At 37.1% G+C, this 22730-nt stretch overlaps 1 protein-coding gene across 3 annotated transcripts in view; it reads right to left on the bottom strand.

Annotated features, from left to right (window-relative positions):
• Positions 1-21198, bottom strand: part of LOC108243553 (SH3 domain-binding protein 4) — a 63566-nt gene extending 42368 nt beyond the window's left edge. The window contains exon 1 of one of the 3 annotated variants that reach the window (XM_017429082.3): positions 21047-21198. The gene's annotated coding sequence lies outside the window, so the exon portion shown is untranslated. Of the gene's footprint in view, positions 1-3210; positions 3349-21046 lie in introns of those variants that run through there. The other 2 variants (XM_017429084.3, XM_037976327.1) reach the window with 2 other exon arrangements.
• Positions 21199-22730: the final 1532 nt, after the last annotated feature.

The following is a 22730-nucleotide window of genomic DNA, read 5'->3' as shown; positions in this document are numbered from 1 at the left end:
GAAGACCCAGGACACGCTGGAGGGACTATGTTTCTCGGCTGGCCTGGGAACGCCTTGGGATTCCCCCGGAGGAGCTGGCCCAAGTGGCTGGGGAGAGGGAAGTCTGGGTCTCCCTGCTTCGGCTGCTGCCCCCGTGACCAAACCCCAGATAAGAGGAAGAAGATGGATGGATGGATAATAATACATCCTGTAAGTGAGTTTCTTTAAAACCCATCCAGTAGTTCACAAGATATTTTGCTTACAAACAGGACTGATGCCAACAGTAATTGTCAATAGATAAAGATATCACAAAATGTAAAGCACCTGTCATATGTAGTGAGGATGATGCTCAGGTACTCAGTATCTGTAAAATAAGCTGAGTTATAGCCATGTTTGTGTTTTTTAATGTCAGTTGACTGTGATGCCTATTGTGAATTGGTATGACTTCTAAGATTATTCAGATGTAGATGTACACCCAATGCTTGCTTTCTGAAGGTTTCATTAACATCTTTCCGGTGGTTCAGGGGATATTTTGCCAAAAGAAAGAAAGAAAGAGCTGACTCTTTGAAGCAAAGTTTTAAAAACACAATTGATGCGATCAGATAGCCTTGGAATATTTGTTCACTATGACTCCACACCAGATTTTAGCTCAATATCTGTAAAACTGACTAGGTCAAAACCATGTTTGTGTTTGCTAAAGTGACTTAGCTGTGGTGCCCATCTTGAAAGTAATTCAATAATTACTTTCTGAGAGCTTCATTAAAATCTGTCCACTGGCTCATTAGATATTTTTCTTTTTCTAACACAACATACAAACACAAGAGCAAACACGCAGGCACAAGCAAAAACATGACCCTTTTGCCATCAGCAGCAAGCGATAACTATGGTCATGGGTTAGATGCACGTTTCCTGACAGAATATGTCTCCACTCCTCCACAGTAATCCATTGGACTTGGAGGAACATGAGGAAATAGAAATATCCCAGAGTAGCAAAATTAGTAATTGCATACATGTGTGCCCCTAAAGCCTTTGTTTCATCAAAGGATGTTTTCAGCAGCAAGTCCTGTGGAGAGTAGACTTGTGTTTATTCACCATAAATTTTCATCCTGACCAAATGAACACAGTCATTTTTTAAACAAAAAGATGAAATAGTCCTAAATCTAAAACCAGTTTCTTGAACGTGATAAATTATTCTTTATCACCCACCACAGAAAGGCAAAATGGCAACAATGTTTCTGTCTGTGTCTATGTGTTTGTCTGTCTGTCCTGTTAGCAAAAGAAATCTTGTGAACGACTGAATGGGTTTTAGTAAAACTCTCAAAAAATAATCACTGATTGTACATCTACAACTCATTCCATATTAAATTCCAGATGATCACCACACCTAATCGACCTTAGCCAACACAAAAATGGCTATAACTCAGCCAACTTTCCAGACATTGAGATCAAATTTAGTGTGGTAGAAGCTTCACAGTAAGGTTTTTTTCTTTCCTCACTATAGCAGGTATCTGTGGTCAGATCTTTTGTTTTCGTTTGTCTGTTTCCTGTCCTCTCACCCCACCTCTACCTTCTCATCCTGTGTCTAAGTTAGGGCAATTGTTCAACTCCACTGTTTTCTGCACAGTGGGAAGCTGAATCAAAACAAAGATCTGTCGAAATTCTCATTTTCTTAGCTTTATAACTTTCTATTAACTGTCATTTTAGACATTTTAACACCTTGAACTGAACTGGACAGAATTAGAATATATTCTAAATCCAATGATACATTTGAATTGGATCATAAAGAACAGGAGTGGTGTAACAGCGGGATTTATTTATCAGATTACTTCTGTACAATTACTGGTTCCAATAATTTTGTTGATGAAGTTTTTAATCATAGTTTTCACCAACAACCTTTTCTCCAGACAAAACGAGATGGTAACTAAATAAAAACTCATGTGCATGGACTAAAACAATGATGTAAACTATTGACATTTTGTCTTAATAAATAAAAATGTCTGACACTAAGTAGATCCATCAGATCTAACTTTGTTTTATAGAGAGGTGGGATGAGTTAGGAAGGTATCCAATCAGAGGTAATCAGCAGACACAAACATTTGATCTGACACCGTGAAGTGTAAACAACCAGGCTGGGAGAAAAAGATGAGGAGAAACATAGACAAATTTTACATTTAATGTCAAGAAAATGAAAATGTTTTGTAAACGGTATGAGGCGATGGTCACCAGTAAAAAGATGAACATGAAGGACATTAGGACATCCAGAAATTCATGTGAAGAAAAGCTGCTGAAGTTAAGACAACATTAAATACTGAGCTGCCAACTGGGCAAAAGGAACTGTTGCAATTATATAGAAATAAATGACCTATGTTGTGATTTTAAATAAACTTTTTAAATACATTTTAAGAAATGTAGTAGTAAGTATGTTAAATATCAGAAAAAACTCAAAGCTTTTACGCTCTCTCTCTCTCTACATCCCACAGGAAGCTTCAGATGACAACACTGAGTCACAGAATGCTCAGAAAACAACGACATCCCAGTAGAATATTTTAGTTGTTCCCCTGAGTGACAAAAAAAGATTAAACTGACTTTAAACACCAACAGACCAAGCATTGAAACTGCACAGAAATAAAATTATACCATTGATGTCTCACTATTAACAAGAGCAGTCCCAATGGATTTAACTTATAGTCAAATTATTTTGAGAATTTCCGTTTTTGGTATATTTACCAGTAAATGTCAAATGTATCTTTAAAATTTTAAATTAATTATTCTTTCCATTTTATATAACTATTAATATTATTATCATTAATCGTAGTAGTATTTGGTACTACTTCGCTCACAGTGTTTAATCAACAACATAATGTTAATTCCCATAGAAAATTCCTGTCTTGTTCAGTGACAGCAAACTTTCTGGCCATCATTATTTTTATTGTTTATTTTCATTAGTAAAAAACAAGACAACACTGAGTTGGTAAGATATAATATATCGAAATGAATAAAATCCGGCTATCAACATTATTACAAAACATGCAGTTAAATAGAAATATAGTACATATTTTTGGATTAAACATGTGGTAATCATGACACATCTACCATCACATTATTATAATAAAATGGTGGGTTTTAGAGCCAGTTATTAGATTTCTGTTTATTAGTTACTGATCTCAAATTGAGACTTAAAACAGAAGCCTCCTCTTTAAACATAATTTTCAGATTGTGCTGTGTACTTACTCAGAAAACCATAATTTGTGTCTCTGTGCAAAACCTTCGGCTCTGAAATAGCTTAAAGTACAAGGTCAAAGACAAGGCAGTGTACTCCCTGCAGTAAAAAAAGCATCCTGATGACCAGATGACTGGCTCCATATGAGTCCTGAGTGCAGGCCGGCTCTCTACTGAGAGTTTAAGGACAACTTCTCCTTAACAGGAAGTGGCTGAGGAGGAAATGCCTTTGTGATGAGAGGCTGCTAGATCTCTGCTGACTCTCCCTGCCTGCTGCATTTCCTTCAAAGCGCCACCTTCGACACATTGTTCTTGTGTGCCTACTTACAGTTCAGAAGGATGCATCAAACTCAGAAACATAAAAGATCAAAAAGACAAACAACCCTGATATATTTTCTGATTAAAATTTTAAAGTCAACAAAGCAAACTTCCTGTATTTTCTTTGTACCACATCTTGACTGAACAGAAGTTAAACTGATCCCAGGGTTTAGGTTCATTTAAGCCTACAAATGGGCAGGGTCTGAGTCCAACAAGGGAAGATTTAGCAGTTGCTGAGTTTCAGCTGCTAAACAAGCTCACAGACCTCTAACGAGATTGGGAGATTGTGAAGTGAAGTGAAATTTATTTATATAGCACTTTTCAGCAACAAGGTGATTCAAAGTGCTTTACAACACAGAAACAACAATCAGGTACAGAATCAAATACAGAAATACAGAGATAAAGACATCAAAATCAAATATAGAAATACAGAAATAAAAACATCAATCAGGTAATTTTAGCTAATAGTAAGGTTGGTATGAGATAACAGATTAGTTATTGGTGTGACTATAACAGTAGGCTTGATAAAACAATACTAATGACTTAGACCATTTAAGGATGAATAAACTTTCCTCTAAGAAGAAGCATTTACAGATACAGAAATAAAAGTATAACTTTAACAGCTATAATAATAACAGGTCTTTAATATGATATGTTGAAGTCGGTCAGTGATGTGTAAGCTAATAGACCGTTTGGACATGAATGAACTTTCCTCTAAGAGGAAACATTTAAAAAAAATCAAGACTACTAATCAAAAGCAATTCTAGATAACAGAACGGTTGATATAATGATATTGATAATGATAACAAGTCTTTAGTATACTAGGTACAGAGCCGTTCAGTGATCTATAGATCAATGGGAATATTTTAAAGTCTATTATTTAACTTGGATAGAAACTTTCATCTAAGAGGAAATATTAAAGTTGTTACAGTGATAACAGGTCTTAATAGACCATTTAAATATGAATTAGTTTTCCTCTTAGATAACCATTAATAAGATAAATCTATTTTATTATGGTAGACTAAATAATGATAATGATAACAATTCTTTAGTACACTAGGTACAAACTTTCATCTAAGAGGAAATATTTGAAGTTGCTACAGTGACAAAAGGCCTTAATAGACCATTATAATATGAATAATTTTTCCTCTTAGAGAAGCATTAGTAAGACAAATCTATTTGATAAGGGTAGACTAACAGAAGCAGAAGAGAAAAAAGCCACATGAGGTGCAGATAGGAAGTAGGGTGACAGATGAAGAGACAAAGCAGAGACGGTGGAAAACAGTGTTTGTATGAATGTGTGTCTGTGTGTGTTTGTAGAGAAGTCCATGAATCACGTCACAGAGGCCATTGTCTTTGATAATATGATGGAATATTTATCAACCAGCCCAGAGCAGATCCACAGATGTCCTCAGGCAAGGGAGGGGGCAGAGCATCTTGTTTACATAAAATCCAGGAGAAATTGAAGATAGCTGGCCAACAAGGTCGGTGTCGGGGGAGCCAAATTCAGAAAACAACAATTGTTTTGGGTCAGGCCAACTTTTATTTTCCGTCTGCATTGAAAGTCTTGCTTCACAATGGCTAATCCAAACAGCCAAATTCCAGGTCTATTCCGCCAGATCCGAGTGAACAACTTTCTCCAAGATTTATCCCATTTCATTCCTGTGAAAGGATCGCATCCAGTTTGCGATTCTGCTCCTGTAACATCACAGTCTGAGTGTTGATCGTTCTGCAGATCCCATCAAGCATTCCTGGCAGCTTATCAATGATCAGAACCACTACCAGGATTTTACAAATTTGTCGATATGTCAGGTAACTGCCTAATCTAAACAGCAGAAATCCTGTTATCAAAAACCCAAATATGTAAAGATCCTCCACATCCAAGTCGATAGGCACACAATCTTCCACTTCTGCCAGGAATCCAAACATCTGGACAAGCGGGCTCGAGAAAATTTGATCAATTGTGTTGAAAGACCAGCTGACCAGATCCATAGTTCATAAATTTTGGAAAATATGCAAAGAGAGGCTCCGAAAGAGACAAGACACAGAGTTGAGCAGGGCAGACAAGGGGTCTCAGGAGAAAGAAAAAAAGACGTCCGCCTTCCACCAGGAGCAAAGAGAGAGCTAATGAGAGAAACCCAGATGCTGCGTTCTCAGCTGGCAGCTCAATGAGAAACCAAAACACATAAACAGTCTCACAATGAGTCAACACTGCTGGGGTCTGAGGTGATCAGAAACAACACTCCTGAATCACATGACTGGCGGGGAGGCATAGCTGCATGACAGAGTACATAAATGTCAGAGAGAAAAGTCTCAGTGGATCTGCAATGCCTTAAAGTAACAATCACACCTTAAAAATGTCTAATAACAGAGTTTCAGCAAAATATTTGATTCAGTATCTCATAATTTGTCTAGTCTGTTAAATTATTGTTGCGAAACACTGATTTTCATTAGGTTATTTGTGTTTTCACAACTGAAAATCTTGTGTAAAAACTGAACTGTTTTTCAGTCTCTAGTTTCAAAGTTGTCAAAAGTCAGATCAAAGCAGCTGTATGGGTCAATGACATGACGCGCAGCTCTACTTTTTATAGTTAAAAAAGGGGTTAAAAAAGGGGTTAAAAAACAGATACGTAATATATCTCTGCTTTAATATTTGAATTTAGGACTCAAAAGCAAAAAAGTAATTTGTACTAATATGTCCAGAATAGTTTTTTGCACAGTATTAGTGGGTTTTTTTTAACAATATCGTGATAAAAATACAGTGGAGTATGTAATTTTACTGGGGTAGTTGTGTAATGTGTCATTTATTGTTTTAATCTATTTTAGTAGATGCCACTGTCAAGTCAAGCCAAAACTGCTCTTTATAGGCAGCGTGTTAATGCTGACCCTGTGGCAAAGGAGGAATACCTAGCTAGGAGAAGAGAGAGTTATCAAAGAAGAAGACAACAAGGACAGATTATATATGTAAAGTCAGATTATCTGTCTCAGAGAGAGAAAAAGAAACAAAGAGAGAAATGGAGGGCTGTATCTCAGGCTTACAGAGAAAGAAAAAAGATGGCAAATGCTGTTTTAGATATAACACCCATCCGTGGAGGACATTCCACCAGTCTTGGTTGATTTAGAGAGAGCACAAGAGCCCGAAAATTCCAGCCAAGCTGTGGCAAACCCCCCTGTAAAGCAGGATTTTAATCTACCCGCATTCTCCACTCCAAAAAAAAGAAAATGAGAAGGAACACATCAGGAAAATATTGCAAAAGACTGCAGAAACAGAAAAACAAACTGAAAAAGCAAGTCATAGATCTAAAGAAACAACTAATTAAGATGAAAAAAACTAAATGATAAATTTAGAAAAAATGAGAAGAGAATAATGTCAAAACAAAAAACAAGTGAAAAATTCAAGCAAAGGGGGTCCAAAAAACTGTCAACAGACAGGAAGCAAGCAGTTGTCAACTTTCTGTCCAGAGATGAAAATAGTCATCTTCTATCAGAGAAAAGAGACACCATCACCAAAAATAAACAAAAAGTGCAGAGAAGAGTCTTAACCAAGCCCCTCAATGAGCTTCATGCACAGTATCAAACAGAGGTGGAACCACATCTTTCCATATCATACAGTTTGCAAGGAAACGTCCTTTCTTTATCACTGAGCCAAAGACCAGGGACAGAGATACCTGTGCTTGTATAGACCATGAAAATATACATCAGCACCATGTGGCAGTCTGATGACAAGAACCTTTTCACATGGCCACAAACTCCAGATGTAATCTTTTACTACAAAAAAGATGTACATGGTGTCATTTTAGAACCTGAGCCAGCAACCTGACAGAGTTCAAAGTTGAACGGCCAAGACTGGGCAAAGTTCACAAATGCCTGGTTCTAAAAATTGTTTGAAGTTAACAGCATTGCCCTACGTCCACATGGACATTAAAGCACCCAGGAGTAATACAGTGGTTTGAAGTTCATTGAAATCCTTCCCGTTTGGAAAGAAGCACACATTTGTGGACTTGGAATGATTACATTATTTGTCATACATGGTTCTGCTTAAAATAACATGACTAACAACTGATTTCTTATATTGTCATTAATGTATTTATGTTTGGGAGATTTAAAAATAACTTAATAACATTAGAAATCTTCAAAAAGATTATTAAAAAGTTCATAAAATAAAGGCAATATACGGCACATTCAGATTTTTTGTGGGATTAGTTTTAAAAGTTTGTAGCAAAGTTGATGATTACTGCATTTTTGTTTATGAAAATTAAATTGACATGTTTAGTTTGTATTGTTTTTTGTAATGTCACTGGATGTAATTCTATATTTATCTATTAAAATAATTTTGACCTGTTTACTGGCCTACATTCGTTATGTACATCATTTGGTGCGACCAATTAAAGACGTAACTGTATTGAATTCAAAATACAATATCTAGTTTCTGGAGCAGATATATTAATCACTGGTACAGTATCCTCCAGTGATTGTTGTTTTATTTATTTTTAAAGTCAGTTTGATGAAATGGTGAAGAAATGTAGTTGTCAGGACAATTATAAATTAGACTGCAACATTTTGGGGAAGGGAAACCGTCATAATTGGCAGAAAAATGCTAAGAAATTTAAATATTTTGTTTCTAAACACCCTAAATAAATGGGAACTTATTAAAAAATGTGTTTAGAACATCATGGAAAATAACTTATTTTAAGATACATCACAGTTGCACCACATGACATTTTTTGAGACTACAGCCAATTCATATTGATGAAAAATCTCTAAAAATGTCTCATTTTAAATTTTAATTATGATTTCTGTGTGCACAACGTATCAAATGTTCTAACAATTGTGATAGATATACATATTTTTAAAATTTCAATTTTAGCCTGGTGGAAATCTTTATATGTCACTGAATACATAATTCAAATACTAAGTGTCACATTGAACAACAACAACCACAACAAAAAACTAACTAAATAAAACATGCATTCAAAGGGGAAATGTAAAAAGGAGGATTATAAAAAACATTTTGAACCTGTTCATAGCTATAAAGGATTAGATAAATCTGTTTTCTTCAATAGGGCGCACAATCATCATGTGAGGAAAATGCAAAATAAAACAAACTTTCAGAAGATTCCGAAAAGCCACAGTATTGTGAAAGACTGTTACAAATTACACTCATGGATAAAAATGTTAAGCACCCAGACAGATAAGTGGAAATATAATAAAACTGCCTGGTTGTAAAGTCATTTGACTGTATTACAGGGATTGAAATATGTGGAAACATGTGGCTAAGTACAAGTGATGTTTCCGTGCAGAACAGTCATACAACTATTGTATCCTCAACTGTGGCAGGTTGTCCCCTTGCGATCAATCAGACTGTCACCAGGTCTGAGTTGAAGATGATCAGATGTGTGAAATGGTGTTGTCTTGTTGAAAGACTACACCACAGAGCTGTCTTAAGAGGGGTAAGACATGCTGACACATGATGTCATTGATGTAGCACTGTATCATTAAGGCCCCCTGAATCATTACCTGAAGTCATTTCCTGTGACTCCCCACACCATGACACCAGGAGTAATGGTGTCTCCACAACATTGAAAGGATTGGTGCTCTCCCCTTGATGACACCACATGTGAACACAATCCATGGTAATGTAGAACTGACATCCATTGCTAAACAGCATTTGATATCACCTGCCATCAGTCCATGCTACCCAGTTCTGACACCAGTCCAAACCATTGACCTTTAATAGAAATACTGGACCAAATAAAGAACCCAGAAGGGACCAGTGTCCCCATAGACTGTTTCCAGCACAAATTTTAAGTCATTCACCTTGTATGTAAACAAACAGGACTTCGCCATTATTAAAAATAAAATGTTTTTCTCATCAATAAGCTGTAATTATTTATTTCAAGCCTAAAAGAAATGATGTAACACCATGCGCTATGAAGGGAAGCAGGCAGGACTTAAGCCCATTAAAGCTAGTGCACAGACACTTGTTCCAAAACTACATGATGGCAGCTTCTCCAAATTGGATACTGCTGGCTTCAGTTCTCAACAAGAGAGGGTAGGGAAATATGGTCTAGTGTTATAATATATGTCAATGCAAATGTAATAAGGTTGGGTGATATGTAAATTTTTTTTAACCGATATTCATCAGTCTAACAAATCTTTTTGTCATCTCAAATGCACGAAAACATCTATGCATACTGGTCACAAGCACACCTTTGGAACACATCTTTAGCACCACTGGTAATGTTGTTAACAACCTGCGCACCCTGCTGAAACCCAATAAGATAAAAACATGCTTGTTTTCTTGTCAAAGAATTTATAAGCTCTTTCTGGAAGGAATAGTTTCCCTTTATCTTCTTGTTCTGATTCTGAGACATTGTAGTTTTTGGAAATATTCAGTCAGTTATTTATTTTGTATGTGCCAAATCGTTCAGTAAAAGACAAAGATTTTTTTTTTTTTATGGAAGCGCACGTTCTCTGTTGGAGGAGTTCATTTTTATTGTTTAGTTTTTGTTTGATTTTATATTTGTTGTTTCACTTAGCCGTGTTTGTAAGACAGAAACACTGGAACTGTAAGTATAGTTATAGTGGTTTTAAAAAAGCCCGTCTCTGTTTCCCTTCCCACCACTGTGGTTATTGTTCAAATAAATGTGTTTTATGAACATATGCTACTCTTTCTTTCTCTTATAAGTTTGAGTAAAAAAAATCAGTGCACTTGGTGGCACACGGGGGAGGGTGGAGTGGGGGTGCATAAGGTCTCCTTCCGAACAGTAGGTGTCACTAATCAGTAGGAAGTGCAACCAGAAAAAGAGTTGCATTTAATCTCAAAACTGCTTCAGTACATGCATATGTGAATCAGTAAAAATTGGGTATCTTCACATCCTCAGCATAGTGTTTCAAGTGCTGGTTTAAACAGTAACTATTCTGATGTTACAACTCGCTTGTGTCATGACTAATGCATGAGCATGATCTGGTATTAACCTGTTCATTTTAAGACCTTATAAAACGGCTTCAAAGGTGTCTATAATTATAAAACCCTTGTAACTTACATGAACCAAACCTTTCAAAACAAAACCATATCCTGACACATTTATTACAGTCGCAACCTTTCACAATAGCAAAGCAGCCTTCAGAGTGGAGGCTGACGAGCAGAAGGAAGCTGAGCAAGCTAAACCCCAAGAACATCGTAGGCAATCTTCACATGGATGGATAGGAGAAATTTAACATGTTTCCCTCTGTGCACTACTACCTTTGAATGGAGTCTTTATTGTTGTGAGTAAGATTGAAAACCTGCTGCATTCCCTGCTCAGATCTGATAAGGTTAATAAGTTAGTAGATCTATTTCTAACAAAAAAAGATATGACCGGTTATTCTGTAATATTATAAACCTATTTGTTCAAGCCATATTTATTTATTCTTTTATTATGAAATCACTTTTATTATGTAAAGACAAATAAACACAATTTCTGTGTTGAATCTATAGGTTGATTTATTTTATATTTGGCACCAATTCAGTAATCTATCAGTACCACATCATTCATCCCTGCATGTGATAAATTTTCTTCTACAATTGGGCTGTAATGCAGTAATAAGGCACATTGGGGTTTCAAAAAAAAAAAAAAAATGGTACCGATATGCTTTGAATATTGTTCTTAAAACTTTGCTGCTAATTTGGTGTGCAAATAAATTATGCAGTTGCATTTGTTTACAATGAGCAGATTTCCTGTAAACTCTTTTTCTACTGACATTCCTGCAGCGTAATAGCACTATTGCAACATCTTGTGTTTAAGAAGGGGAATCGAGTAACTCTACCGAGTCTTAAAGTTTAAACGGCTACTTTGCACTTCAGGCGGCACAACTCGCTCGCTCAACTATCAATGAGCAACCTGTTTATTGATAAATTAACTCAAAAGTGTAGGGTTAGAACATGTTGCTGCTTATAATGCCCTCTTAATTGACAGTGCAGCGGCTGTCAGAGGCAGATGAGAACTAGAACAAGAAAAAAGTTAACATTAAGCAGTCTGTTACTGTTGCAGTGGAGTCTGTGGGTTATACAATGAAATCACCCTACCATTAGACCTGTCATGATAACAAATTTTGCTTGGCGATTAATTGTCTCAGAAATTATTGTGATAAAGAATAATATTGTTTGGAGGCCGTTTTAAACTAATGTAATGACATAATAGTGCAAGTACATCCTCTCAAAGATTAATAAACTTCAATTTCAAAAGAACACTTAACACTGGAACTGGAGCACAAAATAAACAAAACAACCAAAAACAAAATGGACTCTTAGTCTCTGTTAACAAAAAATGCACGTGAATAAAAACTAAATACAAAAAAAATTGGAAATAAAAACTTAATTCAACCAAAACAGAATGGATAATTAAGTCTGTAAACTAAACTGTCCTTCAAAAAGTAATAATCATTAGTTTTATATAGAGAAGACGGACAAATCTGCCAGTTTTATAAACAAAAAGTGCCAACTAACAAAAGCACACGGCGACAGAAGCACAAATGTGACATACCAGCTCTCAAAGGTTCAGCGGTTCGCCTCGGTCATTTGGTTTGAATCCGAAGTGCTCCCACACCGCTGCTGTTATGTTTAACCAGTTCCATTTAGTTTTTTTCACCAATATCAAACAGCGTTTCTTCAGCTTGCTAACTCCTCTCGGGCGCTAACGCTGCAGAGGTATAAGACGATGCACTATGGCTGGCTACCTGACGTGATAGTTCCCGCCCCCCTTACGCTCAGGAAATGAGAAAGGGAGGGGTCAGTGAAGAGCACCGGAGTGGAGCCTTTCGTCCTCCAGTGTCTTCAGGAGAAAGAGAGAGAGACACGAAGAAACAATAACGCCGATAAATAAAATTATTGACCTCAATTTAATTTATCATGCGATTAATTGATTTATTGTTTATCGCGACAGGCCTACCTACCATTTGCTTTTCCAGTAAAAAAAAAAATATATATATATATGTATATATATATATATATATATATATATATATATATATATATATATATATATATATATATATATACTTCATATACTTCTTTGTTGCATCTTTATTCTGATAAAGTAGGAATAAAACATACATTATTAGAATTGTTTAAAATGTGCTAAATTACAAGTTTTTCTAATCAGACTGTAATGTTGTATAGGCCTGTATATTTAGATGGAGGCTTATAAAAAATAGATACTGCCCAAACATATTTTCTCCAGCTAACTTTCTAGCCCAAACTTTCTTATTCTTTAACCAGAGATTCCTTCCGTGTTCTTGTCAGCATTACTGCAGCCATCACTCATCCTTTGGCTCTGCATTGTAAACACACTGAGGTGAAATAGAGTTGCAATAAGAAAAAAGCAAGAGAAGAATGTTAGGAATGCAGAGCCCCTAATCAAATTCTGCATCATTCAAGAAAAAAGAAAGGAAAAAAAAGGAAAAACCATCATCATTCTTGTGGCGATAAAGAGGAGTTTAGGGATCACATTCAACTGCAGCTGTGGCCCTTGATCAGGAAATTCATTAAGTTGCTTTTAGTGTTGTCAGTCCTGTCTCAAACATTAAGTTACTCACCCATAAAACACATACACACACAAATCCCCACACAGACTGACCTACACTTCTGTCCCCATGCTCTCCTCAACAAGGAGTTGTCAGAAATCCTGCTGAAAGTATCTTTCTAACTAACTGATGAATAAAACTACTTCTCTTTACCACCACAAGTGGAAAAGGAATACAAGGTACCAGTATTAGTGGTTTTTATAACTATCACTGTGTTTATTTATGCAATCATGAGAACATATTGTGTATCTTCGGACATACACAACTTACTCAACATTATTTTTTGTTTGTAACATCCTGGTCCTGTGAGATGACTTTTATTACATAAACATAAATATTTTCTGCATTTATTAAGTAAATCTGCTGTGTTTGGTCAAAAGCCAAAGGTTTTTGTCTACGACTGGAAGGTTTAATAAAGTCCCCCAATGAAGGTATGTTGTTCTGTGGCCTTCTCTTTTGGCCGCCATTTACACTCTTATCACAAAACACTTTCAAGCCAGGTCTGAGACATCTTCTTCCTGTTGCTGTCTAACTTCTGCAAGAAATGGGGGGTTGAAGTTAATCTGCTGATGCAAAGCTTCTGAGCCAGAAGTAGAGGTAGTGACAGACCTGAAATGGTTGATATAGCTGGCATCATGGCTCAGTTGTGTGATGTAGTGATGACAGATGATAGGTGGGACCAGACTGGGAGATGGCCAACACATGTTATTCACAGAGCTGTTATATGCCTCACTTTCTCTGGATCTACTATGACAGCTTTATTTGTGTAAGCTTGTATCGATCACTGCAAAACGATTGATAACTTTTGAACAAGCTTATCTAGGAGGCCATATCACAGAACTGCTTTTAGAAATCCTAAAGCTATTTGGTTCCAAAGTTCTTGGAGTTTATGGACAGATCGAATGAGGTGTCTAAATGGGTCTACTCTCAGACAAAGTTGTGTTAAATACTTTGTACACTTCTCAGAACCAAACCGAAAGAGAGCTCAGCTGACACTGCCAACCCTGGAGCAAAACACTGTCATGCTAAAAATAAAGCTTCAGTTTTAAAAGGAAAAAGAAAATGGTACAAATAAAAGATGCAAATCCAACAGATAAACAGCATGTTTCCTTCCTGACAGCAGGTGACTCGCTGGCAGCAGTGAACAGTCAGCTGATGTCCTGAGAGTGACGGCAGGCTGTTAGTGGAAAGACCAAGCTCCAGGATGACTCACTCCTGGTAATAATGGCTGGCCTCTTTCTCTGACAAGTACAGCTCAAGAGTGTGGCCCTGGGCTGGGGGTGTTAAAGTGGTGGGGGTAGAGACCAGCTGCCTATCTGATGCCAACAACAGCCGTTATAACTCGTGCTGTAATCAGCTGGAACCAAGCTTCAGCAACACCAGTACGTGCACGTTCATCCCTAAGCAGGAAGAGGTGGGGGAGGAGGGGGAAAGCTTATCTGGAATCACATGTGTGTATTCACACAAAGAAGTCCATTCAAGTCCAGCTGAAATACAAGATCAGGCCTTCAACGAGGGTGATAAGGCGTCCAGTTTGCTACAACTCTGCAGTCTCAGTTGTGGCCTGTCAGCTCCATATGCTGATCAGTTTTCCATGCAATCAGGAACAGAACTACCGTTGGAGAATTTAAAGAGTGATTTCAAAACATGTCAGGGAGAGGGAAGAGCAGACTGAACGCAGCGAGAGATCTGCCCAAAGAAGCAACAAATCTTCCAATAAATAACAAACAATATTTCACCTTTACCATAACTCACATTAGTTGATACAGTTGTGAGTCAGATGAACAAGTAGGCCTGTTGCGATAAATGATAAATCACATGATAAAAAAAATGAGGTCGATAGTTTTCATTTATCTGCGTTATTGTTTCTTCGTGTCTCTCTCTCTTTCACTGGGGGACGAAAGGCTCCGGTGCTCTTCACTGACCCCTCCCTTTCTCCTAAAGTCAGGTGGCGTGGCCTATCACATCAGGTAGCCAGCTGAGGCGCCTCTGCTAGTACCTCTTTAGCATTAGCCCCTGTGAGAAGTTAGCAAGCTAAAGAAACGCTGTTTGATATTGGGGGGAAAAACTAAATGGAATTGGTTTCAAGGTGGAAGTAACAGCAGCGGTGTGGGAGCACTTCGAATTCAAACCAAATGACAGAGGCGACCCGCTGAACCTTTGTGAGCCGGTATGTTGTATTTGTGCTTCTGTCGCCGTGTGCTTTTGTTAGTTTGCACTTTGTTTATAAAACTGGCAGATTTGCCCATCTTCTCTATATAAAACTAATGATTATTACTTTTTGAAGGACAGTTTAGTTTACAGACTTAATAATCCGTTCTGTTTTGGTTGAATGTAGATTTTGATCCCGTTTTTTTTTTGTGTGTTTTTATTCACGTGCATTTTTTGTTAACAGAGACTAAGAGTCCATTTTGTTTTTGTTGTTTTGTTTATTTTGTGTTCCAGTTCCAGTGTTAAGTGTTCTTTTGAAATTAAAGTTTATTAATCTTTGAGAGGATGTACTTGCACTATTATGTTATTATCATTACATTAGTTTAAAACGGCCTCCAAACGATATTATTCTTTATCACAATAATTTCAGAGACAATTAATCATCCAGCAAAATTTGTTATCGTGACAGGCCTATGAATAAGCAATACCATATTTTCCGCACTATAGGGCACACTGGATTATAAGACGCACTGTCAATGAATGGTCCATTTCGAACTTTTGTCATATATAAAGCGCACCGGATTATAAGGCGCATAGTCGTGCACCTCCCAATTTTTGTAACTTCGGCATGGGCAGCGCTCCATTCAAAATGGACAATTTTGCTGCTCTAGCGGAGCTGGTTCGCCTGTATCAGCATTTATATGATCTCTCTATGAGAGATCACAAAGATAATCAAACGATTCAAAACTCATGGAAGAAAACTGCACCGACATAAGCGTCAAGTATAAACGCCTCCACCGCTCGCTCAGGTCCGCTCGCGGAACCCTGAGTGTCACTACAAAGAGCGACTATAACTGAGCCTTAATGCTGCAAGCGGTGCAGCTTTGTAGTTTACCAAAGTTTTGAAACATTATGACTTCTTACATATATATGAGGCGATCTGGTTTAGAAGGTGCACTGTGGTTTTTTTGAGAAAATTGAAGGCTTTTAAGTGTGCCTTATTGTCGGAAAATACAGTAACTGTTTTGGGAAAGTCTTTACCCAAACTAGGAATGTTTTTTCTCTGAATTTTCATCTGTTGTTATTGTAGACCTTCTCACCACTTAGAGGGATAGGATGAAAATGTCAGTGTAGACACAGGTCTTGTCCACACAAAAACAGTTTTTCCAAAACAATCTTTATATTTGTCATTTCTAAAGATATCCTCGTAACCATGACATTGTTTTGAGAAATATCTTCATCCATACAGAAACACCAAAATTGCTGTCGTAACTATGCCAGGTCTGTGGCACTATAATGCTGCAACAACAATACACCAAAAACAAGAACCAAGGTCTGGTGCAAAATGTTCAGAAATGGATGCCCTTGAGTCGTAAGTTAGACTAGAGGTGGGGCTATGACGTCATCATTTTCAAAAGGTTGTGTTTTCAGCTTTCTAAATTAAAAACTCCACGTTGGTGTATCAATAATTTTTTTAGGTGTCAAATCCATTTTCAGAAACTACAATAAAAATATTTTGCACAGTCAGAAAAACATACGCGTGTGGACCACTGATCAGATTTTTTCACAACAAGATAGAAAAAGCATCAGTTTGAAAATAAATCAAGAGTAGAATAGACAGAATCTTAATGACATTTTACATTTAAATCAGTGGCTCGACATTTAAAAGATTTAATAACAATGTAAATCCTTCACTTTTCTGATACATCAAGTCTCTGAAATAGCAACACACACACACACAACCGCTTAGTTTATTCTGAGTTAATCCCAGCATTCCTGCCTAAAATAAATAAAGTACAGGGAAAAACTAATATTTAACCTCAACAGAAAAAAGATCCTAACCAACACACTGCTTCCTCTTTGAAAGACAACAAAAACCTACAGGATGTTTATTTTTATAAGTAACGCTGGATAAATTAATTGTTTTCAAAGATTTTCTTTAGGAAGCGGTGAAGAGAAGTTGACAAAAAAAAAATTGTCAGAAGAATTTACTGTTGAGTTTTTTTAGTTGCAGAGAAAGAAGAGGAATAAAAAGAAAACCTACAGCTTTAGCCTTTAGCCCTATTCTGTTCTTTGGATGCGTTGGAACATGTGACGGAAAGGTGGTGTTTGAACTGTAAATTTGTTTTTATTAATCAAAACAACATAAAAAGCACCAGACCAAATTAAAGGAAAAAAGGAACTACTGTCTGCCGAGACCAGTTGAAGCCAACAGGTGTGGTCACAACCTGCAAATACAGCTTAATATTTGCACACACAAACTTTTATATGTGCTCCAACTCCCTGCGTCATCAAATGAAAGCTTAGAAACACATAGTCTCTCTTAAATGCACACAGTAACATATACTGCATTTATTTTTGCCTTCTATTCCTGGTTTTTGCATATCTCCACTTTTTTCAGCTCAAATTACTTATAGTCCTTTAAGACAGAAATAGGACCTTTTAACATTAGATGGGGTGTTTACATTTTTAAAGATGCCAGTTCAGAAAAACGCAACTAAAACTGATTATGGGTCGTGTGACCCCTGGTGATCTGATTAAAAACTGAATGATGTTTTTTTAATATAAAACATGTGCAGCCCATGTCAGAGAATCACAAAATCTTTGTTTATCCATCATGTTGTACAGACAGGTAGCTTTCTAAGTTCATCGTGATATGTAAAATCCAATAGGGAGAGATTTCCCCCTACATTCAGCCAAATAGTTGTCTCATGTTTGGCAATAGGTTGTAGGAGGAACTAATGTTTAGACATTGATGTGACTTTGGGCTTGTTTTTGCAATATACAAATTGCATTTCCATGGCAATTAGGTGGACAAACTGCATGCTGCATGGTGTGGAGAGTAGATCGACTTCTTACTGCTCAACCAGTGCATGACCTGGATGAAAGTGAAGGCAGAGAGAGGAGTTTCTCTCTTGTTCTTATAGGAATCGTTTGTCGGCTAGAGGAGGCATCACCTTAAATCCGGGGCAAATGCTCAAGGTGGACTAATCTGAGTGGGACATCCGACATTAAAACCAGCACTGTTTGAAATGATGTGCAAACTGTTTACTGTGTGTCAGTGTGAACTCATGGAAAAAAAGTAAAGTTGCCTTAAATCAAAGAAGAAACGTGAAATTTGACTCATTTTGTTTTAGCCTTGTTGAGCTGAGGGGGCTCCCTCCAAAGATAGGTGGGGCATAACAAGTTTGAAATCAGTGGTATGAAGGAAGTATAAATACTAGTAAAATTTCTGGCACAAACTTTAGTTCCCAGTCGCTCACCCTCCCAATTATTACCACTGCACAGGTTTTATAGTTGCTAAGTTTTAAACAGGAATCAGAGTTTTATCTGAACTTCACTTGCATGTTACTATCTTCATATGAAGAAGAAGCACACAAAAACTTCTGGTACTTCTGCATTTTAGTCTGCTGTTCCACTTTTTTCACAAGTAACATACTGTAATAAAAGCTGAGGAAAAAGGGATGTTGCTTTTTTGTTTGTCCACTTGTAAGTGACTCATTTGTTGCAGCAGAGGAATTAATGTGGGTTTCATAGTGGCACATATCATTATGTATCACTTCACCAAAAGACTTTACAGGAATTTAACAAACACAAACATACAGTATTTAAGTGCTTGCAAAAAGCTGCTTTTCTTCAAATATGAAACTAGACTGAATGTTGACAGAAAAAAAACATCTTCATCCACTATGACTTGTGTTTTTCCACGGCAGGACAAAGTTAACGGACTAACAATAGCATCGATACAAGAAAGAATCACCCCTCATTTTAGAACACAGATGGACATTTTTTCCAGAGGGACATTCTGACTCAGTTAATGGGCTTGATGGCCACAAACTGAACTGAAACATAAACACAGTATGCTGCCTTCATCTATCATACCCAACACTGCATCACCTGCAAAAATACAAAGGATTCCTCTCTTTCATTGACAACATGACACTAACGTTCACTGCATTTTTATAAACTGTTGAATGTTTTGTATAAATATTTTGTCAGACAGATATATCTGCCTGAATATATTTGTTGATATATTTGGGGGGTTTTTTGCTTGTCTGTTTGTTGTTGTTTTTGTAAGTTTAGCATAGTTGACAAGCTTGGTCAAAATTTAATATTTTTAGCATATTGAAGTAAATCATGTTAACTAAAACTTGTGTTAATTAGAGTATTGGCTAAACTATTAGCTTAAACGAAAAACTAGAATTCCTTGAAGGAATGCATAAAGTCTGCCACCTTGCACGCAAAAGTTTTAAACAAAGATGTTGTGTGATTTGTGCCCATGTGGATGACTCTCAGTTACTACCACCAGGATTTTAACTCATTATCTGTAAAATAGACTGAGTAAAAACCATTTTCATATTTGCTAAGGTTGATTATCTACGATGGCCATTTTTAAATCAGACTGACTTCAAAGGTTGTTCAATTGTAGATGTACATCCAATAATTACTTTCTGAGTTTCATTAATATACAGTATGTCCAGCAGTTCATAACAAACAGGGTTGACTCCAACAGGTAATGCCAAACTTTTAAACAAATATCTTAATTCAATCTCTGAGTGCTCTTATGCTGGGAACAACTCTCAGCTACTACCACTTTAAATTTTAGCTCAATATTTGTAAAACCGATTGAGTTATAGCCATATTTGGGGCTTACTAAGGTCGATTAACTGTGGCCACCATCTTGAATTGGGTTGACTCTAAAAGTTAAATCAGTTGCAGATTTATGTCCAATGATTAATTTACAGGAGTTTCATTAAAATCTGTATAGTGGTTCATGAGATATTTTGCAAACGGATGGACAGTCAAACAAACCATGGACACAGACAATAACATGACCGCCTGCCTTTCATCATGGGGGGTGATTTAAAAAATGCTAAATTACTTTTAAAAATTAATTGACAGCACAACTTTTGATCTTAAAAACTTGACAAAGGGATGTTTTGGTCTGTTTTAATCAAAAAGTGCTTTCTTTTATTAACTGATAAATAACATGATATGCTTTCCTTCAAAGACTGCTAGGCTTTTAATTTGAAAAGTTTTGCATTCACGTAACAGGAAAGATGAGCATTACAGCTAATAATAATAAAAACGTAAAGCATGAGTAATTTCTGACATAATATTGGTGATTAAAGCAGGGACCTGTGGGGACCCCTGTGAGCCTGGGCCTAGGTCCAACAGTAGGGGATGTAAAATCCCATTTTCCTGAAAGCAGCAGCTTTTAGATGCTGTGAAGAAAGATGGTGATGTTGATGAAGAGGATGAACTCCTCACTTGAAATCAGTCTTGTGTTTCTTTGGATGCCATGGCAACCAGTCCCCCCTGCTCACTTCGGGTACAGCCTCACTGTAACTAAGGACAGACCACTAGCATAAAGAAAGACCATCAGGTTGTGACACCTACAGTTATTACAGCTTTACGGGTTGTTTTCAAGCGGGTTTGTATAGATTCTGACTGACTTTTGGGAACGTAAACGCAACACAACAGCTGCTGCTTTCAAGTGGCAAAAGACCGTTACTGTAGTTTTATAGCAGGTACAATACATCCACAAAAAAAGCGAAAACGGTGCAACCAGCAGCGAGTCAAAACAAAATAAGATGAACAAAGCTTTTGTGGTGAACTCTGAACTCACCGAGGAATCTCACATATGTCGGGTCTCTGTCGTTTTCTCCCTAACAGCTGAAAAATACGCACGACTCGCGCTGCATTTCCCACAGTGAAAAGTTACTGTCGCTCCCAGGTGGAGTAACATTTTCCTGCCTCTGGAAAGAAAAACCGTTTTTTGAAGAAAAATGACGACAGGATGGTGGAAGCTTACCTGGCAGAGCGAAGTCTCGTTTCGTCTCATAAAGGTAAAAGAAAGAAGCCGATAATAGTCGCACTGTGGCCGTTCCTGTCGAGCTCTCCCGGGTTACGGTGCTGACCGTGTGAGCAGATCCGCCGAGGGCTCGTGGAGGAAAGCAGCCGAGCTCCGGCTGATGTCAGCGGGGCAGGAGGGCGGGGCCTCACCGGGACACATTTCCATAAAGACGTGATGTCACGCTGTCGCTCCTTCAGATAATTCACATCTGAAAATAGAATAAACTCGTGCAAATGGAACTTTAAATCCAAATATTATCATTAATACTGTTATAAACAAAAACAGAAAATTTTTTTGTCTGAAAAAAAAACTTAAATAGCTCAGGTTTGTTCGAACTAAACTGCCTTATTTTCACTTTGTCATGGTTTCCACTGTGTAACTACAACATTTAATACACCAAAACACCACAGAATAGACCGGTTAAACATATTAAGCATTGATTGTATTTATTTAGTAGAAGCAAAAACAGAAATATTTGTATAGCACTTGGCCCTTATTGGATGCATATTTTACATGCAAAAAGCAGGGAATAATCATCATCATCATCATTAATACATCAAAATAATATTAAACAAGATTATTAATTTGAGCAGAAACAACAGAAATATGCACAAAACAGGATAGAGTGATTAACAGGCTTCTGCAGAACTTGAAGATCTGCTGAAGAGCAGGGAAACAATGAAAACCTGCAGGATCATGTTCCTCAAGGACCAGGGTTGGGAAATCACTGATCTAGACTAACAACAAATGCTTATCCTTTCCAGTTTTGTCCAAAACCCTCTTCACACTGGATGACAACCTGCTATACACTCCAGAAACTACACAACATATTAGACTATAGCTGGTTTGTGGCAAATTTGGAAAAGGTCCTTTAGTAAGAAGGCAATCATGAGCACTGTCATGCTTTTAGGACTCACCAAATAGTTTTTTTTCCTGCTGTTTTTCACATTTGAGAAGCTTTCCTGTACCCTCACCATGGTCGGTTGTACAGATTCAGGATGGAGCTACTTGCTAGAAGATCAAGCCTCATTAACATAACATTTCCACTGCATGAATCACGTTTGTAATAGGTTTTTTCCATGACACTGTCACAATCCTATTGCTTCAGAGACTACCAGGTCACATCATGGATGCCCTGTAACCACATGCTCCACCCAGGTCCTCTATACTATGCTACTACAAAAAATAAACCAATACTACTATGCTATGGATGCTTTGGGTATGCTTGACACCCTCCACAACCTTTTATGTATAATGGGGGACCACTGTGGTAATAATATGCATCAAAATACTTTGCTAAAACCCTGCAAAGACTCTGCTTATTCTGGCTGATTTTTTACACTGGTTCACAGTTGTCATCTAGTCTGAAGAGGTCCTAAGTCTCACCTCTGATAAACTATCAAACAAACTTGTAAGCAGTCTTTTTTTTATAATCCTGTAAATATATTAATCAACCACTGACCCTCCCGAATGTAATCACAAATACAACGTGTGCTCTTTTAAACCTAAGTTGCACAAGTGATTGCAGGTGTAGGTGCCAACCATCTGGTCTAAGGTGTCTATATCTGCTTTAGTCTTGTTGTAAAACATGAAAACTCTGTTCTGCTATTTTCATTTACCCTTTGTCATGGTGTATCGTGCT

The sequence above is a fragment of the Kryptolebias marmoratus genome, linkage group LG6 (assembly GCF_001649575.2).
Source record: "Kryptolebias marmoratus isolate JLee-2015 linkage group LG6, ASM164957v2, whole genome shotgun sequence".
In the NCBI taxonomy this organism is placed as follows: domain Eukaryota; kingdom Metazoa; phylum Chordata; class Actinopteri; order Cyprinodontiformes; family Rivulidae; genus Kryptolebias; species Kryptolebias marmoratus.
Note: the sequence above shows the minus strand (reverse complement) of the source record. Positions and strands in the feature narration are given on the sequence as shown.